This window comes from Ranitomeya variabilis, chromosome 3 (assembly GCF_051348905.1).
Source record: "Ranitomeya variabilis isolate aRanVar5 chromosome 3, aRanVar5.hap1, whole genome shotgun sequence".
Classification (NCBI taxonomy): domain Eukaryota; kingdom Metazoa; phylum Chordata; class Amphibia; order Anura; family Dendrobatidae; genus Ranitomeya; species Ranitomeya variabilis.
The window spans coordinates 737,606,792-737,619,842 of NC_135234.1; the positions used below are offsets into that span (position 1 = coordinate 737,606,792).

A 13,051-nucleotide genomic window follows, 5' to 3' on the forward strand; every position below is an offset into this window, starting at 1 on the left:
GTCTATGAAGCACAGTTATTCTTGAGGATACTTGACACGAATAAATCCTTGTCTTAGTCCAAACACAGATAGATAAGCTTAGATAAGCTTATAAGGCAGTTCAAATAATATCTTAGCTCAACCAGGGAGGCCTGGTTAATAATCTCAGGTTTTTGCAGAGCAGAAACAGCTTACATGTCCAGCAAATGCAGATGGAAGCAAACACGAGCAGCAGATGAAGGAGGATTACTGGAAACTTGTGTATGCAGCAGGAACTCAGAGCAGAGTAGCAGGATAACCCCACAGGTTCACAGGAGCAGGTATATAGCCAGGGAGTCATCAGAGGTCAGGAGCTGGATGCAAGGCAGAATACTCTAGCACAGACTGAAGGCTGGGGTGGAGTTTTATAGCAGGAAGACACAGTGCACATGAGACCAAAGAGGCCATCTTGGAAAAGGACAGTAATGCACAAAAGGTAAAAAATGTTCAGAGTCCTGACAGATATGAAAGACTAAGGATGGTATTATAGTGATGGAGAGAAGTGCTGGTAAAAGTGCTGACTATAGAATAAATCAGAGGTGGGGAACCTCAGTCCCCAGGGCAATTTATGGCCTCAATGACCTTTTATCAGGCCCCTGAGTACATTCTCAGGGACTGCATTCTTGGGCAGGGAGCTGTATTTTGATTGCCACAAGCTCATTAATTTCTTCTTGCTCTGTTAGCACACACACGCAATGTTCACTTCTGAACACTGAAGAGCATGCAATGAAAGATTACGTCCTGACTAGTGTTGAGCATTCCGATACTGCAAGTATCGGGTATCGGCCGATATTTGCTGTATCGGAATTCCGATACCGAGTTCCGATATTTTTGCGATATCGGAAATCGGAATCGGAAGTGTGCGGTGCGTATGGTTCCCAGGGTCTGGAGGAGAGGAGACTCTCCTTCAGGCCCTGGGATCCATATTCATGTAAAAAATAAATAATAAAAATAAAAAATATTGATCTACTCACCCCTCCGGCGGACCCTGGACCTTAGTGATGTAACCGGCAGCCTCTGTTCCTAAGAATGAGTGAGTGTAGGGCCTGCGATGACGTCGTGGCTTGTGCTTGGTCGCATGAGCGGTCACATGAGCGGTCACGCGACCAATCACAAGCCGCGATGTCATCGAAGGTCCTTCACTCTGCATTCTTAGGGAACGGAGGCAGACGCTTGGACCGGTGAGAGCCGGGGCCGTCAGAGGGGTGAGTATTAGGGTTGAGCAACTTTTATTTTTATAGGATCGGGTCGGGTTTCACGAAACCCGACTTTCTCAAAAGTCGGGTCGAGTGAAATCAGCCGATCCGATAAAAAAGTCGGGGTCGGGGTCGGCCGAAACACGAAACCCAATGCAGTGCAATGGGATACTATGGTTCCCAGGGTCTGAAGGAGAGGAAACTCTCCTTCAGGCCCTGGGATCCATATTAATATGTAAAATAAAGAATCAAAATAAAAAATATTGATATACTCACCCTCGGAAGCGCCCTGGTACTAACCGGCAGCCTTCCTTCCTAAGAATGAGCGCGTGAATGACCTGCGGTGACGTCGCGGCTTGTGATTGGTCGCGAGCGGTCACATGGGCGGTCACGCGACCAATCACAAGCCGCGACGTCATCTAAGGTCCTTCACGTGCTCATTCTTAGGAAGGAAGGCTGCCGGAAAGAAGCAGGGCGCGTCCGAGGGTGAGTATATTCCTATTAGGTATATACTCACCCTCGGACACGCCCTGCTTCTTTCCGGCAGCCTTCTTTCCTAAGAATGAGCGCGTGAAGGACCTTAGATGATGTCGTGGCTTGTGATTGGTCGCGTGACCACCCATGTGACTCCTCGCGACCAATCACAAGCCGCGACGTCACCGCAGGTCATTCACGCGCTCATTCTTAGGAAGGAAGGCTGCTGGTTAGTACCAGGGCGCGTCCGAGGGTGAGTATATCAATATTTTTTATTTTGATTCTTTATTTAACACCTAAATATGGATTCCGATACCGATTCCCGATATCGCAAACATATCAGAACTCGGTATCGAAATTCCGATACCATATTCAGAAGATCGCCGACCTCATGGCCGACCCCACACAGGGGTCGGGTTTCATGAAACCTGACTTTGCCAAAAGTCGGCGACTTCTGAAAATGGCCGACCCGTTTCGCTCAACCCTAGTGAGTATATCAATATTTTTTTTTTTTTTATTCTTTATTTTATACATGAATATGGATCCCAGGGCCTGAAGGAGAGTTTCCTCTCCTTCAGACCCTGGGAACCATTCCGATATTTTGTGTCCCATTGATATGCATTGGTATCGGGTATCGGTATCGGCGATATCTGATACTTTTTGGGTATCGGCCGATCCAATCCGATACCGATACCTTTGCATATCGGAAGGTATCGCTCAACACTAGTCCTGACTCCAGTGGTTCCGTCAGGATGTACTTTGTGGGCGGAGTTTGTACAGCCCCCGAAGGATGGTATAATTATCCACGTGGCCCTTAGCAGAAAAAAGATTCCCCACCCCTGGAATAAATAGCTGCAAAAAAATTGTTTAAAAATACACAGAAGTTGCATTTTTTTACATTATAATATAGTATAGATTTTATATTTTATGGCTTTAATATATAAAAAAGATTACTTATATTGGTTTTATAAAGGCCCATAGGATAATTCATCCATTCTGAGTTTGAGAAACCAATGGTTTATCAAAACAGGGTAGAGAACCTTTGTGAAAAAATATATAAAATAAATTCTAAGAAATGATCCAGGGTCAAAGTAAATCCACAATAAAATAGTAGATAAAGCATTGCTTTACAGCCCACCACAGTAATTAACCCCTTCACCCCCAAGGGTGGTTTGCACGTTAATGACCGGGCCAATTTTTACAATTCTGACCACTGTCCATTTATGAGGTTATAACTCTGGAACGCTTCAACGGATCTTGGCGATTCTGACATTGTTTTCTCGTGACATATTGTACTTCATGATAGTGGTAAAATTTCTTCGATATAACTTGCGTTTATTTGTGAAAAAAACGAATATTTGGCGAAAATTTTGAAAATTTTGCAATTTTCCAACTTTGAATTTTTATGCCCTTAAATCACAGACATATGTCACACAAAATACTTAAGAAGTAACATTTCCCACATGTCTACTTTACATCAGCACAATTTTGGAACCAAAGTTTTTTTTGTGACGGAGTTATAAGGGTTAAAAGTTGACCAGCAATTTCTCATTTTTACAACACCATTTTTTTTTAGGGACCACATCTCATTTGAAGTCATTTTCAGGGGTCTATATGATAGAAAATACCCAAGTGTGACACCATTCTAAAAACTGCACCCCTCAAGGTACTCAAAACCACTTTCAAGAAGTTTATTAACCCTTCAGGTGTTTCACAGGAATTTTTGGAATGTTTAAATAAAAATGAACATTTACCTTTTTTTCACACAAAATTTATTTCAGCTCCAATTTGTTTTATTTTACCAAGGGTAACAGGAGAAAATAGACCCCAAAATATGTTGTACAATTTGTCCTGAGTACGCTAATACCCCATATGTGGGGGTAAACCACTGTTTGGGTGCATGGCAGAGCTCGGAAGGAAAGGAGCGCCATTTGACTTTTCAATGCAAAATTGACTGGAATTGAGATGGGACGCCATGTTGCATTTGGAGAGCCCCTGATGTGCCTAAACATTGAAACCCCCCACAAATGACACCATTTTGGAAAGTAGACCCCCTAAGGAACTTATCTAGATGTGTGGTGAGCACTTTGACCCAACAAGTGCTTCACAGAAGTTTATAATGCAGAGCCGTAAAAATAAAAAATCATATTTTTTCACAAAAATGATCTTTTCGCCCCCAATTTTTTATTTTCCCAAGGGTAAGAGAAGAAATTGGACCCCAAAAATTGTTGTGCAATGTGTCCTGAGTACGCTGATACCCCATATGTGGGTGTAAACGATTGTTTGGGTGCAGGGCAGAGCTCGGAAGGGAAGGAGCGCCATTTGACTTTTCAATGCAAAATTGACTGGAATTGAGATGGGATGCCATGTTGCGTTTGGAGAGCCCCTGATGTGCCTAAACATTGAAACCCCCCACAAGTGACACCATTTTGGAAAGTAGACCCCTTAAGGAACTTCTCTAGATGTGTGTTGAGCACTTTGACCCAACAAGTGCTTCACAGAAGTTTATAATGCAGAGCTGTAAAAATAAAAAATCATATTTTTTCACAAAAATGATTTTTTAGCCCCCAGTTTTGTATTTTCACAAGGGTATCAGGATAAATTGGACCCCAAAAGTTGTTGTCCAATTTGTCCTGAGTACGCTGATACCATATGAGGGGGGGAACCACTGTTTGGGCGCATGACAGAGCTCGGAAGGGAAAGAGCACCATTTGGAATGCAGACTTAAATGGATTGGTCTGCAGGCGTCACGTTGCATTTGCAGAGCCCCTGATGTACCCAAACAGTACAAACCCCCCACAAGTGACCCCATATTGGAAACTAGACCTCCCAAGGAACTTATCTAGATGTGTTTTGAGAGCTTTGAACCCCCAAGTGTTTCACTACAGTTTATAACGCAGAGCCGTGAAAATAAAAATTCTTTTTTTTTCACAAAAATGATTTTTTAGCATCCAGTTTTGTATTTTCACAAGGGTATCAGGATAAATTGGACCCCAAAAGTTGTTGTCCAATTTGTCCTGAGTACACTGATACCCCATATGTTGGGGTAAACCCCTGTTTGGGCACACGGGAGAGCTCTGAAGGGAAGGAGCACTGTTTTCCTTTTTCAACGCAGAATTGGCTGGAATTCAGATCGGATGCCATGTCCCGTTTGGGGAGCCCCTGATGTGCCTAAACAGTGGAAACCCCCCAATTATAACTGAAACCCTAATCCAAACACACCACTTACCCTAATCCCAACAGTAACCCTAACCACTCCTCTAACCCAGACACACCCAACCCTATTCCCAACCGTAAATGCAATCCAAACCCTAACCCTATCTTTAGCCCCAACCCTAACTGTAGCCCCAACCCTAGCCCCAACCCTAGCCCTAACCCTAGCCCTAACCCTAGCAATAACCCTAGCCCTATCACTAGCCCTAACACTAGCCCTAACCCTAGCCCTAACCCTAGCCCCAACCCTAGCCCCAACCCTAGCCCTAACCCTAGCCCCTACCCTAGCCCTAACCCTATTACCAACCCTAGCCCCAACCCTAGCCCTAACCCTAGCCCCAACCCTAGCCCCAACCCTAGCCCTAACCCTAACCCTAGCCCTAACCCTAACCCTAACCCTAGCCCTAACTCTAGTCCTTACTCTAGCCCTAACCCTAACCTTAACCCTAATGGGAAAATGGAAATAAATACATTTTTTAATTTTTTTATTTTTTCCCTAACTAAGGGGGTGATGAAGGGGGGTTTGATTTACTTTTATAGCGGGTTTTTTAGCGGATTTTTATGATTGGCAGCCGTCACACACTGAAAGATGCTTTTCATTGCAAAAAATATTTTTTGCGTTACCACATTTTGAGAGCTATAATTTTTCCATATTTGAGTCCACAGAGTCATGTGAGATCTTGTTTTTTGCGAGACGAGTTGACGTTTTTATTGGTAACATTTTCGGACACGTGACATTTTTTGATCGCTTTTTATACCGATTTTTGTGAGGCAGAGTGATCAAAAACCAGCTGATAATTGATAAAGCAGTTTTATTCGACGGGTCAGTACGATTATAGCGATACCTCATTTATATCATTTTTTTATGTTTTGGCGCTTTTATACGATAAAAACTATTTTATAGAAAAAATAATTATTTTGGTATATTTTATTTTTTGCTGATGATGCTGTATGGCGGCTCGTTTTTTGCGGGACAAGATGACGTTTTCAGCGGTACCATGGTTATTTATATCAGTCTTTTTGATCGCATGTTATTCCACTTTTTGTTCGGCGGTATGATAATAAAGCGTTGTTTTTTGCCTGTTTTTTTTTTTTTTTTTTTTCTTACGGTGTTTACTGAAGGGGTTAACTAGTGGGGCAGTTTTATAGGTTGGGTCGTTACGGACGCGGCGATACTAAATATGTGTACTTTTATTGTTTTTTTTTATTATTTAGCTAAAGAAATGTATTTATGGGAATAATAAATATATATTTTTTTTATTTATTTAGGATTTTTTTTTTTTTTACACACATGTGGAAATTTTTTTTTTAACTTTTTTACTTTGTCCCAGGGGGGGACATTACAGATCATTGATCTGACAGTGTGCACAGCACTCTGTCAGATCTGCGATCTGCTGTGCAGGGCTGCAGGCTTACCAGCGCCTGCTCTGAGCAGGCACTCGGTAAGCCACCTCCCTCCCTGCAGGACCCGGATGCCGTGGCCATCTTGGATCCAGGACCTGCGGCGAGGAGGGAGGTAGGAGACCCCCGGAGCAATGCGATCACATCGTGTTGCTCCGGGGGTCTCAGGGAAGCCCGCAGGGAGCCCCCTCCCTGCGCGATGCTTCCCTACACCGCCGGTACACCGCGATCATGTTTGTGCCGGGGGTTAATGTGCCGGGGGCGGTCCGTGACCGCTCCTGGCACATAGTGCCGGATGTCAGCTGCGATATGCAGCTGACACCCGGCCGCGATCGGCCGCTCTCCCCCCAGTGAGCGCGGCCGATCGCGTATGACGTACTATCCCATCGGTGGTCATACGGGCCCACCCCACCTCGACGGGATAGTACGTCAGATGTCAGAAAGGGGTTAATAGATGATCACTTAATTATTGATGAGCGAGGGGTACCCGTTGCTTGGGTTTTCCAGAGCACGCTCGGGTGACCTCCGAGTATTCCCTTCACTTTGATATTTAGGACTTTAATAGTCCATTACACCAGCACCTCGCTCCCGTTGACTACCGAGGGCGCGCCATTTTTCTTTACTCTGAGTATTTATTACTGCTTGGAGATTTCATTTTCATCACGGCAGCTGAATGATTTACAGCTACTAGACAGGCTGAGTACATGTGGAGGTTGCCTGGTTGCTAGGGAATCCCCACATGTACTCAGCCTGGCTAGAAGCTGTAAATCATTCAGCTACCAATATGAAAACTAAATCTCTGAGCAGTTACAAATACTTAGAGGTCATCCGAGGGTGCTCGGGAAAACCCGAGCAACAAGTACACTCGCTCATCACTACCCTTAAATTGTCCAGTCTTGCAACTCTATGTGACTGCAGATTTGTGAGTCCTCACATAGTGCTCACTGCACGCTGTGAGGATTCTCCAGTGCCGACGTAGGGAGCGACCGCTATTTGACTGCCATTATGAGATTTGCATTATAAGGTTAAGTGCCAGCTACATGAGAGCAGCCTGGCTCAGCACAATTGAATTTATCAAGGCTGGATACAGTTTAGTCGGAATGTGACTGAAAGCATACAATTCATATACTTGCGGCCATGTGCCTGCTGCTCCTGGCATCGGCATCGGGAAATCCTCACAGCACACAGGTCACGCAATGTGAGGATTCACAGCTTTCACAGGATTGCAGCATGACGAGGGTCTGCTGTCATTATCTTACATTTGTATTTTTAGAACGGTAAGCGTGGATTCTAGAGACAAGTAAACTGATTTGATGCAAATTTAATTTGTGTTGAATTTTAATGAATTCACTGAACTTGGGAATTTCAAAGAATTGTGTTTTTTTTTTATTTACACAAATTGCCTAAAATGACAACTGCCATCTTGCATATTGGAATCGATTGCATCAGCCCGAGCAGGTTCACATGATCTTTACCATAATGTAGCAGGGACTATCATAGCCTGTATAAAAGCAAATGAAAAGAATTCAGCAGCAATTTTGAGATGAATCTGGATTGTGAGAGATCACAGCTTAGCCATAGATATAGATATAGAAATACTGAATAAACATTACGGATAGTGTGTAACAGCACAGCAGTGGAGGATGCTTACCATCTGTTTACCATATATGCTGAAATCACTTTGACATCACTAATGCTGTTTGCCTTAAATAACTTGAAAATAGTTGGATACAGTCATAGGACACTTCAAAGTGTTACAAGAGTCTTTTCAAGGCAAATGGAATATTTGTGATTTGGTGCAAATCATTTTTTGGGGAAAAATATGGCAAAACTAGTAAAGTCAAATGTCAATCTCTAGTAGATGCTTCTGCATCCAAAGAGGATGCCTACAGATGAGCTAATAGCAAAGATTTCATGTTTGTAAATGAAAAGAGCCCATTGCTTGTTTGCACTTTTGATCTGCAATTAAGGCTGGTTTCACACTTGCAGCGTTTGTACAGGAAAAAACACATGCGTTTTTTTTCCCTAGGTTTAACATTAAAAACGTTTTTTTGCTGCATGCGTTCTGTCACAGAAATGCAACATGTAGTAATTTCTAGAGGCGTCTTTTGCCGCAAAAAAACGCATGTTGCATGTTGTTGTCTATGTAAACGCATGCGTTTTTAAGCACATGCGTTTGCTTGCGTTAAAAACGCATGCGTTTTTATAGAAAAAAACAAGAATACACCCTGATAAGCCACCCCCCACCATCAAGGTGATAAAGGGATCCTAACCCTAACCGTAACCCTACCCCTACCCCTAACACTAACCCTAACCCTAGGGATCTTAACCCTAACCCTATCCCTAACCCTAACCCTAACCCTAGCTATTTCTATTTATAGTGGGTTTTCTAGTTGATTTTGATGATTGGCAGCTGTCACACACTTCTCAGCATGCGTTTCAAAAACGCAAACGCATGAAAAAACGCATGTAAACGCGTCAAAACGCCGCGTTTTTTTTACCGCATGCAAAAACGCATGCGTCTAAAAAACGCAGCGTTTGCACGCATTTACATGCATTTTTTCACCACCTGTGTTTTTTTTAAACGCTGCGTTTTTAAACGCAAATGTGAAACCAGCCTTACTTTGCAATTTAAACATTTTAACGTTCCATGAAATAATTATTTCCACCTTGGAAAGAAACATTTTTTTTCTCCAGTAAAGAAAATAACATTTTTGCCTGTTCTTATCTCTGTTAGCTTTAAGGGAACCTGTCACGTGAAAGAACACTATAAACCTGCAGGTATATGGTTAATCTGCAGATTAAAGTGTTTGGAAACTGCCTGACGCTGGCACTTACACAAATGCTGTCAGAAGAAAATGAGCTTTATTCCCCCATGACAGCATTTGGCAGTCAGTCACAGGGGTAGCACCGGCGCGGGTTAAGTCACCGCTCTGAGTATAGAGAGCGGCAGGTGTAACTGTGCCTCCAGCCCTGACTGACAGCAGACTCCAATGCTGATCCTGCTGTCAGTCAGTGCTGGAGGCACAGTTACAGCTGCTTTCGATACACAGAGTCCTGACAACCTGTGCCAGTGCCACCCTCGTGGCTGAACGCTGAACACTGCCGGGGGCAACAAAGTACATTTTCTCCCAGCAGCGCGGCTCTAAGTGTCACCACCGGGAAGGTTGATAACGATATTAATCTGCAGATTGACCCCATATCTGCTGGTTATCAGCATTTTTTTCTAACGTCTCCCTTTAAGTTTATCGGTGCCTAAAAATCTTTTAATATATTTGTATGTCTTGTACAATCTGAATATTTAGAAATAATAATAATGAAAAGACTTTGTCTGTAGGCATGGAAACCGCAGCTTAAATGCAGCACATAGAGAACGAAAAACATCTTCAGGTTAATTTTATTATAGCGAAATATTATCAGAACGTGTAAAAGAAAGATTAAAATAACTTCTGCTTTCATTAGGGACTAGAATTGCTCATGGTACAGATTAATTCCATTATCACGACCTGCAAACAAACCCATTAAGGGACTGAAATCTCCATCACAAGCACAAGGTAGCCACATACGGCATAAACATTTCCCCACAAAGTATTTAAAAAACATTACGTTTTTTTTTTAAGTTGGTCACCTTGGAGAGCTCATCTCAGTATATGTGAAGCTAGGAAGAAACGTTAGGAAAGATTTACAGCCCTCTTTTTGGAAGAAAGGTACCATGATTTTTGTCATATTGGACACCTCTCATGCACCTCCTTATGGGGCGTTTCTTGTTTTTTATGGATGTTCTTTGTTTTTTTTACCAAACTCCGAAAACACACTGATAGAATAATTGGCTTTCTTCAAAATTGTTGTCCGTCATTTCTTCCAATACTCCGATAAATATTCACTCTTTACTATTTTGCTTTCTGCTGGAAGAAGGAAATAAGTTATGTCCAAACAAGCCTCAACCATCTTCACCCTAATACCTGCCAGTAAAGAACAATCAGGAAGACCTAAAACGCATTGGATCAGTTAGTTGTTCTGTATTCTGAGGCTTTAGATCACTTTGATGGTCAATTTAGATGGAAAAGATGGAAATTGGGTTGACAGTTGATGGATGTGAGTGATAGCAATCTCTGTACTTGTGATGATGCTGTACAAATACCGGTGAGTTTTTCCTTATCAGTTAGTGGCTTAATATATACCCAGTGTAACGCTCGCGCTCTGACTGGATGGCGCGAGCGAGGATTGTGGCCCCACTGTGCCACAAACCAGACTACCCCGGAGGGGCGTGACTAAGCCGCTACCTTGGTGCTCACTGGAGCCTCTAGTGGTGAGGTCAGGCTTGTGCGGCAGGTAGCTGCCAGGTACCACTCCAGGGCGGTGTCTGGCTGTAGCAGCTGATCCCACAGGGGAACAGAACACTAGTGACAGATGCGAGCAAGTATGGACAGGCACTATTGGTACACTGGCAGGCACGGCTAGTACTCTGGCAGGCAGGCACGGCTAGTAGTCTGTTAGGCAGGCGGGCACGGCTGGCACTCTGGCAGGCAGGCTGGCATGGAACAGACTGGAGGAATCAGGACCGCAAGGGCAGGAATGCAAGTAGGTACGAGTAGGATAAGGGAGCAGATAGGAACCAGTTAAGACTAGAAGGACAAAGACACACAGGATGCAGAGCGGGAGCAGAGCAAAGGCACAGGAGGCGGGACGGGAGCAGAGCAGACCCGCAGAATGCGGTAAGCAGAGCAGAGCCGCTGGTTGCGGTGAGTAGAGCAGAGCAGAGCTGCAGGTTTCAGTGAGCAGAGCAGAGCAAAGCTGCAAGTTGCGGCAAACAGAACTGCAGGTTGTGGCAAGCAGAGCAGAGCCGCAGGATGGAAGCAGAGCAGAGCCATAGGTTGCTCCAAGCAGAGCAGTGCAGAATATCAGGTTGCGGCGAGCAGAGCAGAGAAGAGTAGAGCCGCAGGATGCGGCGAGTAGAGTAAAGCCACAGGTTGCAGCAAGCAGAGCAGAGCTGCAGTTTGTGATGAGTAGAGCAGAGCTGCAGGTTGTGGTGAGCAGAGCAGAGTAGAGCCGCAGGATGCGGTGAGCAGAGCAGAGCCACAGGTTGTGGCGAGCAGAGCAGAGGGAGTGGACACAAGGATACACACAGCGAGTAGGGAAGGCAACAGACAAGGATATAAACAGGTACAGGTATAGGGCAAAGTTCAGGCAAGGACAGACATGGGAACAAGTTCAGGCCAAAGGATTCAGGCCTCTGCATACAGCCCCATGGTGGCAGAAGCAAGACACACAGAATACTGGTACAGGCCTGGGTATGCAGCCCCCAGGGTGGAAGAGACAGGACAGGACAACTCAGCAGCAGAAAGCAGGCTGAGAGTTTGTTGCTCAGGCATCTCCCTGTGGGTGGAGATGCCTTAAGTACCCAATACCTCTTAGCAGTAGGCTGGGGATATATTAGGAGTGTGCACACTGTCTCTGTAAGGCTCAGGAAGTGCCGGGGCCGCCACCCTAAGCATACAGACAGGAAGTATGCAGCAAGCAAAGACATGAGGTTCACAGCATGGAGCAGGCAGAGGACAAAACTCACAGCATTGCCCGAAGTGGTGAGTAAGATGGGAGATGGGAAGCCATGCAGTGATGACGGCAGGGATGTTACACCCAGAAATGAACAGGTTTAAGAGAAAAAAACATGGATTTGTGGTATTCTGTTGGGAGATGCATATTCTATATGTGTCTATATGTGGCAGACTGTGCTTTTCTAGCATGTAATGATGATGTATGGCATTTGATGAGAAGTTTGAAATAGATTTAAGGGAGACCTGAAAGCTGATACATGCTGCCCGATCCATGGGCAGCATGTATCAGACATTGGCTAGATGACTTTAGCCATGTATGTCTGACACAGAAACATTGCATCGTTTCAGTGAAAAGTATACTGTAAAAGCCAGCCAGGGACCGCAGAAGTATCTAGTTGAAAAGGCTAGTCCCTGGTGAATTCCTCTCACCCACTTTCCCTGAGTGGCAGGTCTTTGTGTGTATGTAGATAGAGACCTGTGATTCACAAGGAAAAGCAACTGTGGACTAGCCTTTCCAACTAGGTTCCCATGTGGCTAAGTCCGCAGCAGTTTTTAAAGCATGTTTTTCTCTGAAATAGCCCAGCATCTTAGAATCAAACATACATGGCTGAAATCATAAAGCCAGTGCCTGATACATGCTGCACGTGATTCGGGTAACATGCATCTGCTGTCAGGTTCCCTTTAATTTTCGAGAGTGCACTGCTCCCCTTCCTTCTTGTTTGCTGGAGACAGTGCGCTTGTGAAAATTGACAGTTCATACCAGCGATATTGTTGCACCGTTGACCCAAACTGTGAACTCTTCAATGTAACTGCAGCATTGGAGGAGTGCTGGAACACCAAGTCTTGCTAGATCATGCACTCCAACATTTTGGCCAGCTCTGTGCCATGGCTTTATTGAAAAATGCCTCTAATAACTGTGCATGCTTGGCCACTCTGCTAGGATGCAACAGTGGACAGTAACTGAGACAAAGAGCATTAACCAATAAAATAAAAAATTCCTCTGTTCTTGCAAAATTGCTTTTATTTACAAGTACTTTTAACCGTTGATGTTGGAACAACCCATTTGATGAAACTAATACAGAGGTAAAGGATAGGCATATCTATAAATAAAATAAGTATGGAATTCATTCAGTACCCATAAAACATAAACAGTAGATACATGATGATGAACACTTAGAGATTTGTTTATAGATT

The 13,051-nt window shown here is 44.1% G+C and overlaps 1 protein-coding gene across 2 annotated transcripts in view; it reads left to right on the plus strand.

Moving 5' to 3' along the window:
- The window catches only part of CNTN5 (contactin 5), a 2,016,448-nt gene that overhangs the window by 1,047,832 nt on the left and 955,565 nt on the right, over window positions 1-13,051 (plus strand). The window lies entirely within an intron of this gene.